Below are 24,123 nucleotides of genomic sequence, written 5' to 3'. Positions count from 1 at the left end.
CTCTTCTCACCCTGCTCCCTACTCTCACCACAAATCACAATATCATCATCATAGTCCAGGGAGACTCCTGTCTGACCTCGTCCGTCAACCTGTCCATCACCACTGCAAACAGGAAAGGGCTCAGGGCCTTGATGCAGTCCAACCTTCACCCTGAACCAGTCTGTCGTACCTACTGCACACTTCACTGCCGTCACACTGTCCTCATACATGTCCTGCACCACCCTCACATACTTCTCTGACACACCTGACTTCCTCATACAATACCACAACTCCTCTCTTGGCACTCTGTCGTACGCTTTCTCTAAATCCACAAATACACAATGCAATTCCTTCTGTCCTTCTCTATACTTCTCCATCAACATCCTCAAAGCAAATAAGGCATCTGTGGTGCTCTTCCTCGGCATGAAACCATACTGTTGCTCACAGATGGTCACCTCTTCTCTCAGCCTGGCTTCCACTACTCTTTCCCATAACTTCATGGTGTGACTGATCAACTTAATTCCCCTGTAATTACTGCAAGACTGCACATCTCCTTTATGCTTAAAGATCGGTACCAGCACACTTCTTCTCCATTTCTCAGGCATCTTCTCACCTTCCAAAATCCTGTTAAACAACCTGGTCAAAAACTCCACTGTCATCTCTCCTAAACATCTCCACGCTTCTACCGGTATGTCATCTGGTCCAACCGACTTTCCACTCTTCATCCTCTTAATCGCTGCTCTCACTTCCTCCTTACTAATCCTATCTACATCCTGCTTCACCAACTCCACATCGTCTAACCTTCTCTCTCTCTGATTTTCCTCATTCATCAGCTGCTCAAAATACTCCCTCCACCTTCTCAACACACTCTCCTCACTAGTCAACACATTTCCCTCTCCATCCTTTACTGCTCTAACTTGCAGTACATCCTTCCCAGCTCAGTCCCTCTGCCTGGCCAATCGGTATAAATCCTTTTCTCTTTCCTTAGTGTCCAACCTCTTATACAGCTCCTCATATGCCTTTTCCTTGGCTTTCGCCACATCCCTCTTTACCTGCTGCCGCATCTCCTTGTACTCCCGCTTACTTTTCTCATCACTCTGTCTATCCCACTTCTGTTTTGCCAACCTCTTTCTCCTTATGCTCTCCTGCACTTCCTCATTCCACCACCACGTCTCCTTGTCTTGCTTTCTATTTCCAGATGTCACACCAAGTACTTTTCTAGCTGCCTCCCTCATCACTCCTGCAGTAGTTGCCCAATCATCCAGCATCTCTTCACCACCACCAAACCTCTGTCTGACCTCTTCCCTGAACCTCACACTACAGTCTTCCTCCTTCAGTTTCCACCATCTTATTCTTCTTTCAGTCCTCACTCTCCTCCTCTTCTTCTTCACCTCCAAAACCATTCTACAGACCACCATCCGATACTGTCTAGCTACACTGTCCCCTGCCAACACCTTACAGTCTCCAATCTCCTTCAGGTTGCATCTCCTGCATAACACATAGTCCACCTGTGTGCACCTTCCTCCACTCTTATACGTCACCCTAAGATCCTCCTTCTTCTTAAAATAAGTGTTCACCACTGCCATTTCCATCCTTTTAGCAAAATCTACCACCATTTGCCCTTCCACATTCCTCTCCTTAAAACCATACCTACCCATCACCTCCTCATCACCTCTGTTCCCTTCACCTACATGCCCATTAAAGTCTGCCCCAATCACCAATCGTTCTTTCCTAGGTACACCATCTACCACTAATTCACTCCAGAATTTTTCCTTCTCCTCCATCTCACAGCCAACTTGTGGAGCATAAGCACTGATGACATTTATCATTATCCCTTCAACTTCCACCTTCACGATCATCACCCTATCAGAAACTCTCTTCACCTCCACTACAATCTTACTGTACTCTTCCTTCAGAATCACCACTACACCATTTCTCTTCCCATGCACACCATGATAGAGCAGTTTAAATCCACCTCCAATGTTCCTGGCCTTACTCCCTTTCCACTTGGTCTCCTGAACACACAGCATATCTACCTTTCTCCTCTCCATCATATCAGCTACCTCTCTCCCTTTACCTGTCATAGTACCAACATTAAACGTACCAACCCGAACCTCCAGTCTCCTACACTGCTCCTTTCCCTGCCATCTCTGTAGACGTCTTCCTCCTCTCCCTCTCCTCCTTCGGCCAACGGTAGCCCAATTTCCACCGGTACCCTGTCGGCTAACGATACCTGTGGCGGTCGTTGTTAACCCGGGCCTCGACCGATCCGGTATGAAATTCTTATTTGTGACCCCTCATATTTGATTTGGCACATGTTTTTACGCTGGATGCCCTTCCTAACGCAACCCTCTTTTTGCTTTTGATGACCTGATTGTTTGCATACCATGTGCCGGGTCCCTGTTGAGGCAAGATGTCCAAGTATGACGGCGTTGTCCTCAGCAGTTCCAATACATTTCTGTGAACATAATCATGTTGTTTGGTCGTGAGTCATGTGAGCTCCAAAAATATGGATTGATTATGAAAGCTTGGATGTCAGTGCATATCACTCATCAAAAGCATGCTTTAGTTTGGTGAACTATTTGGTTTTTCAACATGTACAGTTTTCCTGTTTGTTCATGATGGCCAAGGAGAAAAATCGTTTTTCTCAGCAAATTTTCCGGGTGCATGCTTTAAAAAACTGTTTTTTTTTTTTTTTTAAATGAGTTGCTTGGTTTGATGCCAATCTCCAGCCGTCAGTTGTAGGCGCTTACCTGGGGATGTAGCTTAGTGGTAGAGTGCATGCTTTGCATGTATGAGGTCCTGGGTTCAATCCCCAGCATCTCCAAGCTACTTCTTTATAATGCATAAAATGTCTATAAGTCTTAGATGTGCGCATATTCTTGTTGTGAGTCATGTGAGCTCCAAAAATGTCAGTGAATATTACGCAACACTTTAGTTTATGGTGAGTTGGTATGTTGAATGACACACGCAGCTCTTTTAAGTTGCATGATGGGCAAGTGGCAAGGCGTCGGTCTTGTAAACCGAAGATCATGGGTTCAATTCCCATTCATCCCTGTTTGTTGTATCTTTGCTCACTTTCATCTTGTCCAGTTCAATAAAATTTCTTTGTGTTCTTTTGGCAAAGCTCAAATTGCAGGGAATGTGTCTTTTGGGATGTTTAATAATAGATTTAATTTGCAAGCGTATGGTCCTGGTCTGAATCCCTTACACTTCAACAGGTCCAGCTGGGGATGTAGCTCAGCGGTAGAGCGCATGCTTTGCATGTATGAGGTCCTGGGTTCAATCCCCAGCCTCTCCAAGCTACTTCTTTATAATGCATAAAATGACTATAAGTTTTAGGTGCCCGCATATTCTTGTTGTATGGTCGTCAGTCATGTGAGCTCCAAAAATATGGATTGATTATGAAACTTGAATGTCAGTGCATATTGCGCAACAAAAGCATGCTCGGAGATGCTTGGAGATTTTAAAGTGAGTTGATATGTTGAATAACACTCGCAAGCTCTCTTAAATGGCATGATGGCCAAGTCACAAGGCGTCGGTCTCGTAAACCGAAAATCATGGGTTCAATCCCCATTCATGCCTGTTTGGTGAGTCATTCTTCTTTGCTCACTTTCATCTCGTGCAGTTCAATTAAATTTCTGTTCAGCTTGAACCAGCTTCTAGATTTGCCTTTGTGTTCTTCAGGCAAAGCTCAAATCGCAGGGGATTTGTGTTTTGGGATTTTTAATATTGTTTGTAATCTGCAAGCGTGAGGTCCTGGGCTGAATGCCCTACACTTCAACAGATACAGCTGGGGATGTAGCTCAGTGGTAGAGCGCTTGCTTTGCATGTATGAGGTCCTGGGTTCAACCCCCAGCATCTCCAGGTTGTTTCTTTAAAGAGATAATTTAGGCAACCTCCTAAATGTTTCTGCTTCCAGTTGTAACCTATCTCACTACAGCCCATATTACCTGAGATACATATCAAGTTGAGATAAAACAACCAAGTGAGACCTTCCAACATTCTGCTTTGATGGAAAACCTTTGTGAACAACAGTTTTAGCATGGCTTCAGCACCCAGCACCCAGCACTCCTAATGTGTATGCAGATCATTAACACCTCTATTGCCTTCGTCCAATACCCATTTCTTCTTCTTCTTCTTTCGGCTGCTCCCATTAGGGGTCGCCACAGCGGATCATCCGTCTCCATACCACCCTGTCCTCTACATCTGCCTCTTTCACACCAACTACCTGCATGTCTTCCCTCACCACATCCATGAACCTCCTCCTTGGCCTTCCTCTTTTCCTCCTACCTGGTGGCTCCATCTTCAGCATTCTTCTACCAATATAATTCATGTCCCTTCTCTGCACATGTCCAAACCATCTCAATCTCGCCTCCCTCACCTTGTCACCAAAACATGCTACATGTGCTGTCCCTCTAATAAACTCATTTCTAATCTTGTCCATCCTCGTCACTCCCAACGAAAACCTTAACATCTTCAGCTCTGCTACCTCCAGCTCCACCTCCTGTCTTTTACTCAATGCCACTGTCTCTAATCCATACAACATCGCAGGTCTCACCACAGTCCTATAAACTTTCCCTTTCATTTTTCTATTTTTCAATTTCATTGTTTCTTTAAAGAGATAATTTAGGCAACCTCCTAAATGTTTCTGCTTCCAGTTGTAACCTATCTCACTACAGCCCATATTACCTGAGATACATATCAAGTTGAGATAAAACAACCAAGTGAGACCTTCCAACATGCTGCTTTGATGGAAAACCTTTGTGAACAACAGTATTAGCATGGCTGCAGCACCCAGCACTCCTAATTTGTATCCAGATCATTACCACCTCTATTGCCTTCATCCAATACCCATTTAAGATTTCTAAATTAACAGCTTACGCTTCTACTGTGGAAGCACGTTTGGTACCACTTGGACTTTGTTCATCTCATTCCCATTGAAGGTTCATTTGAGACCCTCTGTGAAGTACCGCTAGAATCGTAAAATCAAAGTAAAAAAAGACAGCATAAGCAATGTGCCATTGTGTATTTACCAAGTCTCAGTAGATGCACCTTCTTACACCATAAACCTTCTATGTTTGGTGAACTATTTGGTTGTTTTACATGAACTGGTTCCCTCTTTATTTGTGATGGCCAAGAAGAACAAAATTAGATTCATTAGCATGAAGTAAAAATGTACTAAAAATAAAGAAATTCTGGTATGTTGCATATTGGAATTTTGAGTTTTCCCTATTTACACTGGTGCACACGTTTTGCTTTTCTTCTTCTTCTTCTTCTTTCGGCTGCTCCCATTAGGGGTCGCCACAGCGGATCATCCGTCTCCATACCACCCTGTCCTCTACATCTGCCTCTTTCACACCAACTACCTGCATGTCTTCCCTCACCACATCCATGAACCTCCTCCTTGGCCTTCCTCTTTTCCTCCTACCTGGTGGCTCCATCCTCAGCATTCTTCTACCAATATAATTCATGTCCCTCCTTTGCACATGTCCAAACCATCTCAATCTCGCCTCCCTCACCTTGTCAACAAAACATCCTACATGCACTGTCCCTCTAATAAACTCATTTCTAATCTTGTCCATCCTCGTCACTCCCAACGAAAACCTCAACATCTTTAGCTCTGCTACCTCCAGCTCCATCTCCTGTCTTTTACTCAATGCCACTGTCTCTAATCCATACAACATCGCAGGTCTCACCACAGCCCTATAAACTTTCCCTTTCATTCTTGCAGATACTCTTCTATCACAAATCACTCCTGCCACTTTTCTCCACCCACTTCACCCTGCCTGCACTCTTTTCTTTACTTCTCTAACACACTCTCCATTACTTTGCACTGTTGACCCCAGGTACCTGAACTCCCCCACCTTTTCCACCCCTTCTCCCTGCAACTGCATCACTCCACTCCCCTCCCTCTCATTCACACACATGTACTCTGTCTTACTCCTACTGACTCTCATTCCCCTTCTCTCCAACGCATATCTCCACCTCTCCAGGCTCTTCTCAACCTGCTCCCTACTCTCACCACAAATCACAATATCATCCGCAAACATCATAGTCCAGGGAGACTCCTGTCTGACCTCGTCCGTCAACCTGTCCATCACCACTGCAAACAGGAAAGGGCTCAGGGCCGATCCTTGATGCAGTCCAACCTTCACCCTGAACCAGTCTGACGTACCTACTGCACACTTCACTGCCGTCACACTGTCCTCATACATGTCCTGCACCACCCTCACATACTTCTCTGACACACCTGACTTCCTCATACAATACCACAACTCCTCTCTTGGCACTCTGTCGACGCTTTCTCTAAATCCACAAATACACAATGCAATTTCTTCTGTCCTTCTCTATACTTCTCCATCAACATCCTCAAAGCAAATAAGGCATCTGTGGTGCTCTTCCTCGGCATAAAACCATACTGTTGCTCACAGATGGTCACCTCTTCTCTCAGCCTGTCTTCCACTACTCTTTCCCATAACTTCATGGTGTGACTGATCAACTTAATTCCCCTGTAATTACTGCAAGACTGCACATCTCCTTTATGCTTAAAGATCGGTACCAGCACACTTCTTCTCCATTCCTCAAGGACTCTTCTCACCTTCCAAAATCCTGTTAAACAACCTGGTCAAAAACTCCACTGCCATCTCTCCTAAACATCTCCACGCTTCTACCGGTATGTCATCTGGTCCAACCGACTTTCCACTCTTCATCCTCTTAATCGCTGCTCTCACTTCCTCCTTACTAATCCTATCTACATCCTGCTTCACCAACTCCACATCGTCCAACCTTCTCTCTCTCTGATTTTCCTCATTCATCAGCTGCTCAAAATACTCCCTCCACCTTCTCAACACAATCTCCTCACTAGTCAACACATTTCCTCTCCATCCTTTACTGCTCTAACTTGCAGTACATCCTTCCCAGCTCGGTCCCTCTGCCTGGCCAATCGTTATAAATCCTTTTCTCCTTCCTTAGTGTCCAACCTCTTATACAGCTCCTCATATGCCTTTTCCTTGGCTTTCGCCACATCCCTCTTTACCTGCTGCCGCATCTTTCTCCTTACTTTTCTCATCACTCTGTCTATCCCACTTCTGTTTTGCCAACCTCTTTCTCCTTATGCTCTCCTGCACTTCCTCATTCCACCACCACGTCTCTTTTTCTTGCTTTCTATTTCCAGATGTCACACCAAGTACATTTCTAGCTGCCTCCCTCATCACTCCTGCAGTAGTTGCCCAATCATCCAGCATCTCTTCACCACCACCAAACCTCTGTCTGACCTCTTCCCTGAACCTCACACTACAGTCTTCCTCCTTCAGTTTCCACCATCTTATTCTTCTTTCAGTCCTCACTCTCCTCCTCTTCTTCTTCACCTCCAAAACCATTCTACAGACCACCATCCAATACTGTCTAGCTACACTGTCTCCTGCCAACACCTTACAGTCTCCAATCTCCTTCAGGTTGCATCTCCTGCATAACACATAGTCCACCTGTGTGCACCTTCCTCCACTCTTATACGTCACCCTATGATCCTCCTTCTTCTTAAAATAAGTGTTCACCACTGCCATTTCCATCCTTTTAGCAAAATTTACCACCATTTGCCCTTCCACATTCCTCTCCTTAAAACCATACCTACCCATCACCTCCTCATCACCTCTGTTTCCTTCACCTACATGCCCATTAAAGTCTGCCCCAATCACCAATCGTTCTTTCCTACACTGTCTACCACTTCATCTAATTCACTCCAGAACCTCCAGTCTCCTACACTGCTCCTTTCCCTGCCATCTCGGTAGACGTCTTCCTCCTCTCCTTCTCCTCCTTCGGCCAACAGTAGCCCAATTTCCACCGGTACCCTGTCGGCTAACGATACCTGTGGCGGTCGTTGTTAACCTGGGCCTCGACCGATCCGGTATGAAATTCTTATTTGTGACCCGCATATTTGATTTGGCACATGTTTTTACGCTGGATGCCCTTCCTAACGTAACCCTCCCCATTTGCCCGGGCTTGGGACCGGCACTAAGAGTGCACTGGCTTGTGCAGCCATAATGGCTGGGTTGCACACCTTTTTGCTTTTGATGACCTGATTGTTTGCATACCATGTGCCGGGTCCCTGTTGAGGCGAGATGTCCAAGTATGACGGCGTTGTCCTCAGCAGTTCCAATACATTTCTGTGAACATAATCATGTTGTTTGGTCGTGAGTCATCTGAGCTCCAAAAATATGGATTGATTATGAAAGCTTGGATGTCAGTGCATATCACTCATCAAAAGCATGCTTTAGTTCGGTGAACTTTTTGGTTTTTCAACATGTACAGGTTTCCTGTTTGTTCATGATGGCACCCAGCACTCCTGTTCATGATCAGCACCCAGCACTCCTAATGTGTATGCAGATCATTAACACCTCTATTGCCTTCGTCCAATACCCATTTAAGATTTCTAAATTAACAGCTTACGCTTCTACTGTGGAAGCACGTTTGGTACCACTCGGACTTTGTTCATCTCATTCCCATTGAAGGTTCATTTGAGACCCACTGTGAAGTACCGCTAGAATCATAAAATCAAAGTAAAAAAAGACAGCATAAGCAATGTGCCATTGTGTATTTACCAAGTCTCAGTAGATGCACCTTCTTACACCATACACCTTCTATGTTTGGTGAACTATTTGGTTGTTTTACATGAACTGGTTCCCTCTTTATTTGTGATGGCCAAGAAGAACAAAATTAGATTCAGTAGCATGAAGTAAAAATGTACTAAAAATAAAGAAATTCTGGTATGTTGCATATTGGAATTTTGAGTTTTCCCAATTTACACTGGTGCACACCTTTTTGCTTTTGATGACCTGATTGTTTGCATACCATGTGCCGGGTCCCTGTTGAGGCGAGATGTCCAAGTATGACGGGGTTGTCCTCAGCAGTTCCAATACATTTCTGTGAACATAATCATGTTGTTTGGTCGTGAGTCATGTGAGCTCCAAAAATATGGATTGATTATGAAAGCTTGGATGTCAGTGCATATCACTCATCAAAAGCATGCTTTAGTTTGGTGAACTATTTGGTTTTTCAACATGTACAGGTTTCCTGTTTGTTCATGATGGCCAAGGAGAAAAATCGTTTTTCTCAGCAAATTTTCCAGATGCATGCTTTAAAAAACTTTTTTTTTTTTTTTTTTTTTTAAATGAGTTGTTTGGTTTGATGCCAATCTCCAGTTGTCAGTTACCTGGAGTCACTTACCTGGGGTTCTAGCTCAGTGGTAGTGTGCATGCTTTGCATGTATGAGGTCCTGGGTTCAATCCCCAGCATCTCCAAGCTACTTCTTTATAATGCATAAATGTCTATAAGTTTTAGGTACACGCATATGCTTGTTGTATGGTCATGAGTCATGTGAGCTCCAAAAATATGGATTGATTATGAAAGCTTGAATGTCAGTACTTAACACTTTAGTTTATGGTGAGTTGGTATGTTGAATGACACACTCAGGCTCCCTTAAATGGCATGATGGCCAATTGGCAAGGTGTCGGTCTTGTAAACTGACGATCCTGGGTTCAATTCCCATTCATGCCTGTTTGATGTATTTTTCCTCTTTGCTCACTTTCATCTTGTCCAGTTCAATAATATTTCTGTTCAACTTAAAGCAGCTTCTTGATTTGCCTTTGTGTTCTTCAGGCAAAGCTCAAATCGCAGGGAATGTGTGTTTTGGGATGTTTATTAAGACATGTAATTTGCAAGCGGTCTGAATCTCTTACACTTCAACAGCTCTGGCTGGGGATGTAGCTCAGTGGTAGCGCGCGTGCTTTGCATGTATGAGATCATGGGTTCAATCCCCAGCATCTCCAGGTTGTTTCCTTAAAGACAAAATTTAGGCAACCTCCTAAATGTTTCTGCTTCCAGTTGTAACCTATCTCACTACAGCCCATATTACCTGAGATACTTATCAAGCTGAGATAAAAGCACCAAGTGAGACCTTCCAAAATGCTTTTTTACTGGAAATTTTGTAAAGAACAGATTTGGCACGGCTTCAGCACCCACCACTCCTAATGTGTATGCAGATCATTAACACCTCTATTGCGTTCGTCCAATACCCATTTATGATTTCTAAAATAACAGCTTAAACTTCTACTGTGAAAGCACATTTGGTACCACTCGGACTTTGTTCATCTCATTCCCATTGAAGGTTCATTTGAGACACACTGTGAAGTACCGCCAGAATCGTGAATTCAAAGTAAAAAAAAAAAAAAGGTCAGTTTGAAACCTCTGGCATTTTTATAATTCGCCATTAAATACTGTCCAGGAAAGTGGATTGGGGATGCCAATGGTCTCTCGCACATGCCACTGTTGATGAAACAGTACATGGGAACCCGCTCAGAGGAGGTACAACCTGAAATGATGGTCAGTATATCCCAGGCGGTGATGGTATGAAAACAGGAGCGAGGCCCGTAGTTGTGTCCACTCACCATTACATCAGCACTGGCAGTAGAACAGGAGGAGGAGTTGCTCCCATCAGTTGCAGAGATCCCCAAGGAAGTTCTGAGAAAAGCTCAGGAAGACGATCCTGAAATAAAATACATTTTTATGTGCCTTAAGTCAAAAACACAACACATTAGCAGGAGCCATGGCAAAGAGGCTTGGGGACTGTTAAGGGAAATAAACAGACTGTACTTGGACGCACATGGTCTTTTGTTCTGGAAAACAGCAACCCGTCATCAGATGATCCTGCCAAAAATAATATCATGCGCTTGTTTATAAGGAGTTACATGAAGACATGGGCCATCTCGGAGCCGAACGAGTGATGAACTTGATTAGGGATAGATTTTATTGGCCTCGCATACAAAAGGAAGTGGAACACCACATCACACGTGTTTGCAGTTGTCTGACAAACAGGCGTCCGAACAGGGTAATCCGAGCTCCTCTGACTAATATTACTACAACTTATCCATTTCATTTGGTCTCTATTGATGTTTTATATCTAGAGAAGTGTAAAGGAGTCTATGAATAAATTTTAATTGTAATGGACCACTTTACATTGTTCGCTCAAGCGTATGCATGTAGAAACAAGAGTGCCAAGACAGCTGCAGAGAAGGTGTTCGGTGACTTTGTTTTGAAGTTTGGTTTCCCAACAAAACTGCACCATGACCAAGGCAGGGAATTCGACAACAAGCTGTTTGCCAAATTACAATAGTACAGTGGTGTGCAAGGTTCCCAAACAACCCCATATCACCCTACAGGGAAATGGACAAGTTGAGCGGTTCAACCAAACATTGCTTGCAATGCTGAGAGCCTTACTCGAGACCGCCAAAACAAACTGGAAGTCATCATTCACAAAGGTTGTGAATGCATACAACTGCACAAGAAATGAGGCGATGGGGTTCACACCATGCTACCTTCTGTTCGGCCGTTGACCAATGTTGCCTATCGATGTTATGTTTGGTATACAAGTAAAGGACCAAAACTCCTCTTACGATGACTATACTGAGAGCTGGAGGAAGCGAATCATGAAGGCATATGAGTTAGCCTCAAGAGTATCCAACAAGGCAAAGGAGAGAGGAAAAGCTTTAAATGACAAGAAACTCTGGTAACAGAGTATTGGTCCGTAATTTTAAAGAGAGAAGTAGACCTGGGAAACTCAGATAATTTTGGGAAGAGCAAATTTATGTGGTCACCCAGAGGAAGTATAGTCCAGTATATGAAATCCGAACTGAAAACGGGAAAGGAAAAACAAGAATACTCCACAGAAACCTGTTGTTACCACATGACTACTTACCTGTAGAAACAGAACACTTACCTGGAGGACCAGAAGAAAATAACAAGAAGAAAAGCATGGCGAGAAAACCCTTTAAAACAGAAAAATCAGATGCACTACGACAGCTCAGATGATGATGATTTTTGGGAAAGTCTGGTCGGAATGCCAATGAGCAGAGAGAGTCGAGATTACAGCAGCTGTCAACAGTCAGAACCTCAAGAATCCCATCCAGAGGATACAGCCATGCTCAACAGTGCAGAGTCAGAGGGAGAAGATGAGGTCTAATCAGCAAGAGGAGAGGTTGTAGAAACCAATGAAGCTGAAAAGATTGATTTAGAGACTCCTTCGCAAACACTCTGCAAAAGAGAATATCCTTTGAGAAACAGGAAAGCAATTCAAGCAATTCAGTTACAACACCCTAGGCCAGCCTAGCATTGTGGATGTTTAAAATGCTGAGTTAAACAAGACATAAATAGTGTTAGTTACAGCAATAATTGCACTTCAGTTCTACAAGGTTAATCAGTTCAGTTAAGTTCAAAGAAAAAAAGAAATAAATAAAAAAGCATAAATAATTTTTTGTGTTTTATCCATGTTTAGTTAGTAAGTACATTCCAGAAAATAACACGTACAATGTAGATTGTTTCTATGGTGTAAGGTTAATTTCCTTAATTGAAAGTAAAGATTCCTTATGATGAACAGTGTTGGTGGCAGAAGATCATGGTGCACAATGATGTCTGCTGCAAACACGACATAAAAAAAGGAGATAAATTGCGTGTGTGGCCTGCAAAATACAGCTCGAGTACTCAAAATGTTGTATCGCTAACCAAAGGAACAATCTCATAGGTGGAACCAAAAGTGTATTCTGAGAATGTCAGGACTACATTCTATATTGTAGTAAAAAATGTGGGGAAATTCTCTACCCCACCTTAAGAGTGTTTGTTCTGAGAAATGTCCGTTTTAAAATTCTGGCATCTTTATTGAATCAGTTAGCACACATTTGTATATTCACAGCCAGCTGAGGAGTGCCCAGCGGGTGGCAGTTTCCAGGTAAGAATCCCCAAAAAGTAAGAGAAGAATAGTAAATAACGCGTCATGAGGGGTGCTGTGGAAAGATCTGTTATCTATTATCTCTATTACAAATATATTGGCTAAATAAAGAGAGAACCCGAATCTACCACACGTTTGTTGTCTACTTCAAGTGTGCTACATCACTACAGCTCATATTACCTGAGATACTTATCAAGTTGAGATAACAACTAAGTAAGGGCTTCCAATATGCTGCTTTGATGGAAAACCTTTGTGAAAAATAGTTTTGGCACTGCTTCAGCACCCACCACTTCTAATGTGGATGCAGATCATTAACACCGCTAATAGCCAATTAAGATTTCTGAAATAACAGCTTAAGCTTCTGGTGTGGAAGCAAGTTTGGTAACCTCTCCAACTGTGTTCATCTAATTTACTTTGATAGTTATTTTAAGACACACTGTGAAGTGCCGCAAGATTCATGACATCAAAGTAAAAAAATCATCATAAGCAATGTGCCATAGTGTATTGACCATGTCTCAGCAGATGAACCTTCTTACACCATACACCTGGAAATATTTGGTTGTTTAACATGTACTGGTTACTTGTTTATTTATGATGGCCAAGGAGAAAAACGTTTATCTCAGCAAATTTTATGTCTGCATGCTTTCATAATTTATTTTTGATGATTTACGTGGTTGTATTTCATAAGTGAGCTGCTGCCAGGCGTAATGGCGTAGTAAGAAGGCATCAGCCAAAGATCATGGGTTCAATCCCTGTTCATGACTTTCTGAATCCGTTTGCTAAATATTTCATTATGTGTGATTCCTCTTTTTTCCTCTCTTTTAATTAGCGCAAAATAAGTTGGTGCGGCTGACATTGTTAAACCTAATTATGAAACAGAACTGGGGGATGTAGCTGAGTGGTAGCCTGCATGCGTTACAGGTATAAAGTCCGGAGTTAAATTTTGAGCATCTCCTTGCTGTTTCTTTAAAATCTAAATAAAAAAATAGAGGCAACATCCAAAGCTATACTATGTGGTAGTGAAATGTTATACTGTCATTAATCAAAAACGTTAAAAAAAAGTCTTTCAAAGGTTGCATTTTGTAAAAATGTACACGACTGCCGTGAACAGCTGTCGACACTCCTCTGTGCTAGGAGGGACCCCACGCTTCCAAAACCTTAACACCTCTTCTATGGGGTGATCATTCTCCTGCAATGGCTGCATATTTGCAGAAAGACCAGGCAATACCATGACCGCTGCTTGTAAACCCACCCCTGTCACTTTAGCTTGCCTTACCATGATTGGAAGCTTTATACCAGGTAGTACTTTCTCCAACTCACCCCGAATCGGGGACCCTACCAGGAGGGAGCATGTGCATTCTGGTTACTCTGTCCAGGACAATAGCTTAGCTCAAAATCCATTGCTGCTCTGTGCCCACTAGCTTGGCAGTAGTGTAGTGAATTTAGCTCACAAAAAGGGAAATATCTATGAGTAATTAGTACAGGTTATAATTACTTATAAATATTTGATTTAAATCTTAGAATTAATTGTAATAGAATCAATGTTACAATTATTTTATCTGTTCATCCACCGAGCAGACAGTATAATCTTTTATCAATTCCAGGAAAGGTTATCTCCCCAGCTAAGAAAGAAACAACTCCCTACTTTACACCATACTAGTTATAATTTAGCATGTAGCAAGATCAAAAGTATTTAGGTCCCCTAACCACACCCATCTTTGGTGGAATGGCCAATACGAGGCATAAATCTATTAGAGGAAAACATTTTCTTTGTCTTCATTCATGGCCTGCTTGCATGTTTATGGCTGGTCTGAAGAACTTATGAAGTTTTACCCAAAGTGTAACAGTCGAGTTCAGCAGGGTGTGAGCTGCCTTGGTTCCTTAGACTGAGAGTTGATCTTAGTGAGGTTTAGCAATGTCTTTGACTGAGTCCCACTTCTCCGATGGTTCCGCTTGAATGTGTGAGGAATAGCAGCTGTGCACCTGTCCATGAACCTTTGTACTCCATCGTTTCTTTTGAGCAGGAATAAGGCAAGGCCAAGATTCAGTGCCTACCCTATGCCTGTGGGGATGAAAAGCCCTGTGTCAGTGGCAGTCTAGGATCGGATAACAGGGAAGTTGGTTGGCATCAGCAGTCGAGACAGTGCTTTTAGGGTTGTTTTGATTGGGGTGATGTTGATCATTTGTACCCCCTTTCTCAATTTGCAGTTCTAGTTCAGGATCCAGGGTGAGATTTAAACCCCGTTGAGGTCTTCAGTAGGGGGCTTTTAACCCCTTTTTGAACTGGGAATTCTTGGCTAGGAAGTATTAGTCAGCTGGTTAAGGGAAATTATGTGGTGTGCTTTCCTTTAGTTAAGTCTCTGTTCTTAATAAAAGAGACTTGACTCAGTGCGGTGTCTATCAGTGTCTATCTCCACTTAACATCGATGGAGCCTCCGTGGAGATCGTCAAGAGCACCAAATTCCTTGCCGTTTATTCGGCGGATAATCTCACCTGGTCACTCAACACCAGCTCCATCACCAAAAAAGCCTAGCTTCTCTACTTCCTGAGAAGGCTGAGGAAAGCTTAATCCCTCCTCACATCCTGACCATGTTCTACAGAGGGGCCATTGAGAGCACCTTGAGCAGCTGCATTACTGCCTGGTTTGGGAACTGCACCGTCAACAGCATTGTGAATGACCACACACTCTTTTCAATCTCCTACCATCAGGAAAGCGGTGCTGAAGCATTCGGGCCACTAAATCCAGACTGTGTAACAGCCTCTATCCCCAAGCCATTAGGCTTCTCAACAAAGAATTGAACTGAACTGAACTCACACACACGCACACACACACACACAACTGCGTGACTGATTTGTACAACCCAGACTCAATACACACTCGTACTCACTTCACACACCCATGACTTTAGTACCACCCACATGACATCACCTCATTACCATAAACTTTTTAAATGTTTTCTTTGCACATCTTTTCTGAACTGCTACTATAAACAAGAGCAGCTCAGTGGTAGAGCGCATGCTTTGCATGTATGAGGTCCTGGGTTCAATCCCTGTTCATGACTTTCTGAATCCGTTTGCTAAATATTTCATTATGTGTGATTCCTCTTTTTCCTCTCTTTTAATTAGCGCAAAATAAGTTGGTGCGGCTGACATTGTTAAACCTAATTATGAAACAGAACTGGGGATGTAGCTCAGTGGTAGAGCGCATGCTTTGCATGTATGAGGTCCTGGGTTCAATCCCAGCATCTCCAAGCTACTTCTTTATAATGCATAAAATGTCTATAAGTTTTAGATGCGCATATTCTTGTTGTGAGTCATGTGAGCTCCAAAATATGGATTGATTTGAATGTCAGTGCATATCACTCATCAAAAGCATGCTTTAGTTTGGTGAACTATTTGGTTTTCAACATACAGTTTCCTGTTTGTTCATGATGGCCAAGGAGAAAAACGTTTATCTCAGCAAATTTTATGTCTGCATGCTTTCATAATTTATTTTTGATGATTTACGTGGTTGTATTTCATAAGTGAGCTGCTGCCAGGCGTAATGGCGTAGTAAGAAGGCATCAGCCAAAGATCATGGGTTCAATCCCTGTTCATGACTTTCTGAATCCGTTTGCTAAATATTTCATTATGTGTGATTCCTCTTTTTTCCTCTCTTTTAATTAGCGCAAAATAAGTTGGTGCGGCTGACATTGTTAAACCTAATTATGAAACAGAACTGGGGGATGTAGCTGAGTGGTAGCCTGCATGCGTTACAGGTATAAAGTCCGGAGTTAAATTTTGAGCATCTCCTTGCTGTTTCTTTAAAATCTAAATAAAAAAATAGAGGCAACATCCAAAGCTATACTATGTGGTAGTGAAATGTTATACTGTCATTAATCAAAAACGTTAAAAAAAAGTCTTTCAAAGGTTGCATTTTGTAAAAATGTACACGACTGCCGTGAACAGCTGTCGACACTCCTCTGTGCTAGGAGGGACCCCACGCTTCCAAAACCTTAACACCTCTTCTATGGGGTGATCATTCTCCTGCAACAGCTGAGCAAGATCCTGAGTGCAAGAGCTTTTAGATGGATTTGGAATTTTCTAGGTAATTGCCCTGCAAAACATGGCAACATAGAATCAAAACAAATGGGATAAACCGATACTCATCCTCTGTTCACCAGAATAAGAATCTGGCATGAACTTCTCCAGGGAACCTCTTTGCTATGTTGCATGTCTAACAATGAAGTATCACTTGTGATGGTCTGCAGGTGATTTACATTTTAGGTGCCAGTAGACCATAAATTTACTTGCATGCTTCTTTAACTTGTTGTGTTTCCTCTGCAACAGCTGAGCAAGATCCTGAGTGCAAGAGCTTTTAGATGGATTTGGAATTTTCTAGGTAATTGCCCTGCAAAACATGGCAACATAGAATCAAAACAAATGGGATAAACCAATGCTCATCCTCTGTTCACCAGAATAAGAATCTGGCATGAACTTCTCCAGTGGAACCTCTTTGCTATGTTGCATGTCTAACAATGAAGTATCACTTGTGATGGTCTGCAGGTGATTTACATTTTAGGTGCCAGTTGACCATAAATTTAGTTGCATGCTTCTTTAACTTGTTGTGTTTCCTCTGCAACAGCTGAGCAAGATCCTGAGTGCAAGAGCTTTTAGATGGATTTGGAATTTTCTAGGTAATTGCCCTGCAAAACATGGCAACATAGAATCAAAACAAATGGGATAAACCGATGCTCATCCTCTGTTCACCAGAATAAGAATCTGGCATGAACTTCTCCAGGGAACCTCTTTGCTATGTTGCATGTCTAACAATGAAGTATCACTTGTGATGGTCTGCAGCTTATTTACATTTTAGGTGCCAGTAGACCATAAATTTAGTTGCATGCTTCTTTAACATTTGACCCAGATGGGATTGAACCCACAATCCTCAGCTCCAAGGCTGATGCCTTATCCATTAGGCCACTGGGCCAGTAAAGAAACATGTGGGTGGTGCAACAACAGAACAATATTTTGTTAGCAAGACGTTTTTGAGGGTCATAGGAATTTGCTAGGCTATATTAAGCTGCAGAGTAAGTTAAACAAGATCGTAAAAAGAAAAAGACACCAGCCAGGAGTCAAAGCCAGGTCACAAGAATGGGAATCTTTCACAATACCACTACACCACTAGTGTTTTCGCCACCTTCAATCTGGTTAATATTTAGCAACACATGACAAGACTCTGCATCAGCATGATTGGACTACACCACTGATGCTTCTTTAACTTGTTGTGTTTCCTCTGCAACAGCTGAGCAAGATCCTGAGTGCAAGAGCTTTTAGATGGATTTGGAATTTTCTAGGTAAATTGCCCTGCAAAACATGGCAACATAGAATCAAAACAAATGGGATAAACCGATGCTCATCCTCTGTTCACCAGAATAAGAATCTGGCATGAACTTCTCCAGGGGAACCTCTTTGCTATGTTGCATGTCTAACAATGAAGTATCACTTGTGATGGTCTGCAGCTTATTTACATTTTAGGTGCCAGTAGACCATAAATTTAGTTGCATGCTTCTTTAACTTGTTGTGTTTCCTCTGCAACAGCTGAGCAAGATCCTGAGTGCAAGAGCTTTTAGATGGATTTGGAATTTTCTAGGTAATTGCCCTGCAAAACATGGCAACATAGAATCAAAACAAATGGGATAAACCGATACTCATCCTCTGTTCACCAGAATAAGAATCTGGCATGAACTTCTCCAGTGGAACCTCTTTGCTATGTTGCATGTCTAACAATGAAGTATCACTTGTGATGGTCTGCAGGTGATTTACATTTTAGGTGCCAGTAGACCATAAATTTAGTTGCATGCTTCTTTAACTTGTTGTGTTTCCTCTGCAACAGCTGAGCAAGATCCTGAGTGCAAGAGCTTTTAGATGGATTTGGAATTTTCTAGGTAATTGCCCTGCAAAACATGGCAACATAGAATCAAAACAAATGGGATAAACCGATGCTCATCCTCTGTTCACCAGAATAAGAATCTGGCATGAACTTCTCCAGTGGAACCTCTTTGCTATGTTGCATGTCTAACAATGAAGTATCACTTGTGATGGTCTGCAGCTTATTTACATTTTAGGTGCCAGTAGACCATAAATTTACTTGCATGCTTCTTTAACTTGTTGTGTTTCCTCTGGCAACAGCTGAGCAAGATCCTGAGTGCAAGAGCTTTTAGATGGATTTGGAATTTTCTAGGTAATTGCCCTGCAAAACATGGCAACATAGAATCAAAACAAACGGGATAAACCAATGCTCATCCTCTGTTCACCAGAATAAGAATCTGGCATGAACTTCTCCAGGGAACCTCTTTGCTATGTTGCATGTCTAACAATGAAGTATCACTTGTGATGGTCTGCAGCTTATTTACATTTTAGGTGCCAGTTGACCATAAATTTAGTTGCATGCTTCTTTAACTTGTTGTGTTTCCTCTGACGCAACAGCTGAGCAAGATCCTGAGTGCAAGAGCTTTTAGATGGATTTGGAATTTTCTAGGTAATTGCCCTGCAAAACATGGCAACATAGAATCAAAACAAATGGGATAAACCAATGCTCATCCTCTGTTCACCAGAATAAGAATCTGGCATGAACTTCTCCAGGGAACCTCTTTGCTATGTTGCATGTCTAACAATGAAGTATCACTTGTGATGGTCTGCAGGTGATTTACATTTTAGGTGCCAGTAGACCATAAATTTAGTTGCATGTTTCTTTAACATTTGACCCAGATGGGATTGAACCCACAATCCTCAGCTCGAAGGCTGATGCCTTATCCATTAGGCCACTGGGCCAGTAAAGAAACATGTGGGTGGTGCAACAACAGAACAATATTTTGTTAGCAAGACTTTTTGAGGGTCATAGGATTTGCTAGGCTATATTAAGCTGCAGAGTAAGTTAAACAAGATCGTAAAAAGAAAAAGACACCAGCCAGGAGTCAAAACCAGGTCACAAGAATGGGAATCTTTCACAATACCACTGCACCACTAGTGTTTTCGCCACCTTCAATCTGGTTCATATTTAGCAACACATGACAAGACTCTGCATCAGCAAGATTGGACTACACCACTGATGCTTCTTCAACTTGTTATGTTTCCTCTGACGCAACAGCTGAGCAAGATCCTGAGTGCAAGAGCTTTTAGATGGATTTGGAATTTTCTAGGTTAATTGCCCTGCAAAACATGGCAACATAGAATCAAAACAAATGGGATAAACCGATACTCATCCTCTGTTCACCAGAATAAGAATCTGGCATGAACTTCTCCAGTGGAACCTCTTTGCTATGTTGCATGTCTAGCAATGAAGTATCACTTGTGATGGTCTGCAGGTGATTTACATTTTAGGTGCCAGTTGACCATAAATTTAGTTGCATGTTTCTTTAACATTTGACCCAGATGGGATTCGAACCCACAATCCTCAGATCCGAAGGCTGATGCCTTATCCATTAGGCCACTTGGCCAGGAAAGGAAACGTGTGGGTGGTGCAACAACAGAACAATATTTTGTTAGCAAGACGTTTTTGAGGGTCATAGGAATTTGCTAGGCTATATTAAGCTGCAGAGTAAGATAAACAAGATCGTAAAAAAAAAAAGACACCAGCCAGGAGTCAAAGCCAGGTCACAAGAATGGGAATCTTTCACAATACCACTGCACCACTAGTGTTTTCGCCACCTTCAATCTGGTTAATATTTAGCAACACATGACAAGACTCTGCATCAGCATGATTGGACTACCACTGATGCTTCTTTAACATTTGACCCAGATGGGATTGAACCCACAATCCTCAGCTCCAAGGCTGATGCCTTATCCATTAGGCCACTGGGCCAGTAAAAGAAACATGTGGGTGGTGCAACAACAGAACAATATTTTGTTAGCAAGACCTTTTTTGAGGGTCATAGGAATTTGCTAGGCTATATTAAGCTGCAGAGTAAGATAAACAAGATCGTAAAAAAAAAAAGACACCAGCCAGGAGTCAAAGCCAGGTCACAAGAATGGGAATCTTTCACAATACCACTACACCACTGGTGTTTTTACCACCTTCAATCTGGTTAATATTTAGCAACACATGACAAGACTCTGCATCAGCATGATTGGACTACACCACTGATGCTTCTTTAACTTGTTGTGTTTCCTCTGACGCAACAGCTGAGCAAGATCCTGAGTGCAAGAGCTTTTAGATGGATTTGGAATTTTCTAGGTTAATTGCCCTGCAAAACATGGCAACATAGAATCAAAACAAATGGGATAAACCGATACTCATCCTCTGTTTACCAGAATAAGAATCTGGCATGAACTTCTCCAGTGGAACCTCTTTGCCATGTTGCATGTCTAACAATAAAATATCACTTGTGATGGTCTGCAGGTGATTTACATTTTAGGTGCCAGTTGACCATAAATTTAGTTGCATGCTTCTTTAACATTTGACCCAGATGTTCATGCCAGATTCAATCCTCAGCTCGAAGGCTGATGCCTTATCCATTAGGCCACTGGGCCACTAAAGGAAACATGTGGGTGGTGCAACAACAGAACAATATTTTGTTAGCAAGACGTTTTTGAGGGTCATAGGAATTTGCTAGGCTATATTAAGCTGCAGAGTAAGTTAAACAAGATCGTAAAAAAAAAAAAAAGACACCAGCCAGGAGTCAAAGCCAGGTTACAAGAATGGGAATCTTTCACAATACCACTACACCACTAGTGTTTTCGCCACCTTCAATCTGATTAATATTTAGCAACACATGACAAGACTCTGCATCAGCATGATTGGACTACACCACTGATGCTTCTTTAACTTGTTGTGTTTCCTCTGACGCAACAGCTGAGCAAGATCCTGAGTGCAAGAGCTTTTAGATGGATTTGGAATTTTCTAGGTTAATTGCCCTGCAAAACATGGCAACATAGAATCAAAACAAATGGGATAAACCGATACTCATCCTCTGTTTACCAGAATAAGAATCTGGCATGAACTTCTCCAGTGGAACCTCTTTGCCATGTTGCATGTCTAACAATAAAGTATCACTTGTGATGGTCTGCAGGTGATTTACATTTTAGGTGCCAGTTGACCATAAATTTAGTTGCATGCTTCTTTAACATTTGACCCAGATGTTCATGCCAGATTCAATCCTCAGCTCCGAAGGCTGATGCCTTGTCCATTAGGCCACTGGGCCACTAAAGGAAACATGTGGGAGGTGTAACAACAGAACAATATTTTTTTAGCAAGACGTTTTTGAGGGTCATAGGAATTTGCTAGGCTATATTAAGCTGCAGAGTAAGTTAAACAAGATCGTAAAAAAAAAAAAAAAAGACACCAGCCAGGAGTCAAAGCCAGGTCACAAGAATGGGAATCTTTCACAATACCACTACACCACTAGTGTTTTCGCCACCTTCAATCTGATTAATATTTAGCAACACATGACAAGACTCTGCATCAGCATGATTGGACTACACCACTGATGCTTCTTTAACTTGTTGTGTTTCCTCTGACGCAACAGCTGAGCAAGATCCTGAGTGCAAGAGCTTTTAGATGGATTTGGAATTTTCTAGGTTAATTGCCCTGCAAAACATGGCAACATAGAATCAAAACAAATGGGATAAACCGATACTCATCCTCTGTTCACCAGAATAAGAATCTGGCATGAACTTCTCCAGTGGAACCTCTTTGCTATGTTGCATGTCTAACAATGAAGTATCACTTGTGATGGTCTGCAGGTGATTTACATTTTAGGTGCCAGTTGACCATAAATTTAGTTGCATGCTTCTTTAACATTTGACCCAGATGTTCATGCCAGATTCAATCCTCAGCTCGAAGGCTGATGCCTTATCCATTAGGCCACTGGGCCACTAAAGGAAACATGTGGGTGGTGCAACAACAGAACAATATTTTGTTAGCAAGACGTTTTTGAGGGTCATAGGAATTTGCTAGGCTATATTAAGCTGCAGAGTAAGTTAAACAAGATCGTAAAAAAAAAAAAAAGACACCAGCCAGGAGTCAAAGCCAGGTCACAAGAATGGGAATCTTTCACAATACCACTACACCACTAGTGTTTTCGCCACCTTCAATCTGATTAATATTTAGCAACACATGACAAGACTCTGCATCAGCATGATTGGACTACACCACTGATGCTTCTTTAACTTGTTGTGTTTCCTCTGACACAACAGCTGAGCAAGATCCTGAGTGCAAGAGCTTTTAGATGGATTTGGAATTTTCTAGGTAAATTGCCCTGCAAAACATGGCAACATAGAATCAAAACAAATGGGATAAACTGATACTCATCCTCTGTTCACCAGAATAAGAATCTGGCATGAACTTCTCCAGTGGAACCTCTTTGCTATGTTGCATGTCTAACAATGAAGTATCACTTGTGATGGTCTGCAGCTTATTTACATTTTAGGTGCCAGTAGACCATGAATTTAATTGCATGTTTCTTTAACATTTGACCCAGATGGGATTCGAACTCACAATCCTCAGCTCAGAAGGCTGATGCCTTATCCATTAGGCCACTAAAGGAAACAAGTGGGTGGTGCAACAACAGAACAATATTTTGTTAGCAAGACGTTTTTGAGGGTCATAGGAATTTGCTAGGCTATATTAAGCTGCAGAGTAAGTTAAACAAGATCATAAAAAAAAAAAAGACACCAGCCAGGAGTCAAAGTCAGGTCACAAGAATGGGAATCTTTCACAATACCACTACACCACTAGTGTTTTCGCCACCTTCAATCTGGATAATATTTAGCAACACATGACAAGACTTTGCATCAGCATGATTGGACTACACCACTGATGCTTCTTTAACTTGTTGTGTTTCCTCTGATGCAACAGCTGAGCAAGATCCTGAGTGCAAGAGCTTTTAGATGGATTTGAAATTTTCTAAGTTAATTGCCCTGCAAAACATGGCAACATAGAATCAAAACAAATGGGATAAACCGATACTCATCCTCTGTTCACCAGAATAAGAATCTGGCATGAACTTCTCCAGTGGAACCTCTTTGCTATGTTGCATGTCTAACAATGAAGTATCACTTGTGACGGTCTGCAGCTTATTTACATTTTAGGTGCCAGTTGACCATGAATTTAGTTGCATGCTTCTTTAACATTTGACCCAGATGGGATTCGAACCCACAATCCTCAGCTCCGAAGGCTGATGCCTTATCCATTAGGCCACTGGGCCAGTAAAGGAAACATGTGGGTGGTGCAACAACAGAACAATATTTTGTTAGCAAGACGTTTTTGAGGGTCATAGGAATTTGCTAGGCTATATTAAGCTGCAGAGTAAGTTAAACAAGATCGTAAAAAAAAAAAAAGACACCAGCCAGGAGTCAAAGCCAGGTCACAAGAATGGGAATCTTTC

The 24,123-nt window shown here is 42.1% G+C and overlaps 6 non-coding genes across 6 annotated transcripts; 5 read left to right on the top strand and 1 right to left on the bottom strand.

Annotated features, from left to right (window-relative positions):
- Positions 1-2,734: 2,734 nt before the first annotated feature.
- Positions 2,735-2,806, top strand: trnaa-ugc. The gene has a single exon. It is a non-coding gene; the product is annotated as a tRNA-Ala (tRNA).
- Positions 2,807-3,208: 402 nt separating this feature from the next.
- On the top strand, positions 3,209-3,280 carry trnaa-ugc. Its single transcript has one exon. It is a non-coding gene; the product is annotated as a tRNA-Ala (tRNA).
- A 212-nt stretch (positions 3,281-3,492) lies between these two features.
- trnat-cgu lies at positions 3,493-3,564 on the top strand. The gene has a single exon. It is a non-coding gene; the product is annotated as a tRNA-Thr (tRNA).
- Positions 3,565-3,774: 210 nt separating this feature from the next.
- On the top strand, positions 3,775-3,846 carry trnaa-ugc. The gene has a single exon. It is a non-coding gene; the product is annotated as a tRNA-Ala (tRNA).
- Positions 3,847-15,937: 12,091 nt separating this feature from the next.
- On the top strand, positions 15,938-16,008 carry trnaa-ugc. The gene has a single exon. It is a non-coding gene; the product is annotated as a tRNA-Ala (tRNA).
- Positions 16,009-23,870: 7,862 nt separating this feature from the next.
- trnar-ucg lies at positions 23,871-23,943 on the bottom strand. Its single transcript has one exon. It is a non-coding gene; the product is annotated as a tRNA-Arg (tRNA).
- Positions 23,944-24,123: the final 180 nt, after the last annotated feature.

Source organism: Silurus meridionalis, chromosome 17 (assembly GCF_014805685.1).
Source record: "Silurus meridionalis isolate SWU-2019-XX chromosome 17, ASM1480568v1, whole genome shotgun sequence".
Taxonomy (NCBI): domain Eukaryota; kingdom Metazoa; phylum Chordata; class Actinopteri; order Siluriformes; family Siluridae; genus Silurus; species Silurus meridionalis.
The sequence above is the reverse complement of the archived record's forward strand: the minus strand, read 5'-3'. Positions and strand labels throughout refer to the sequence as shown.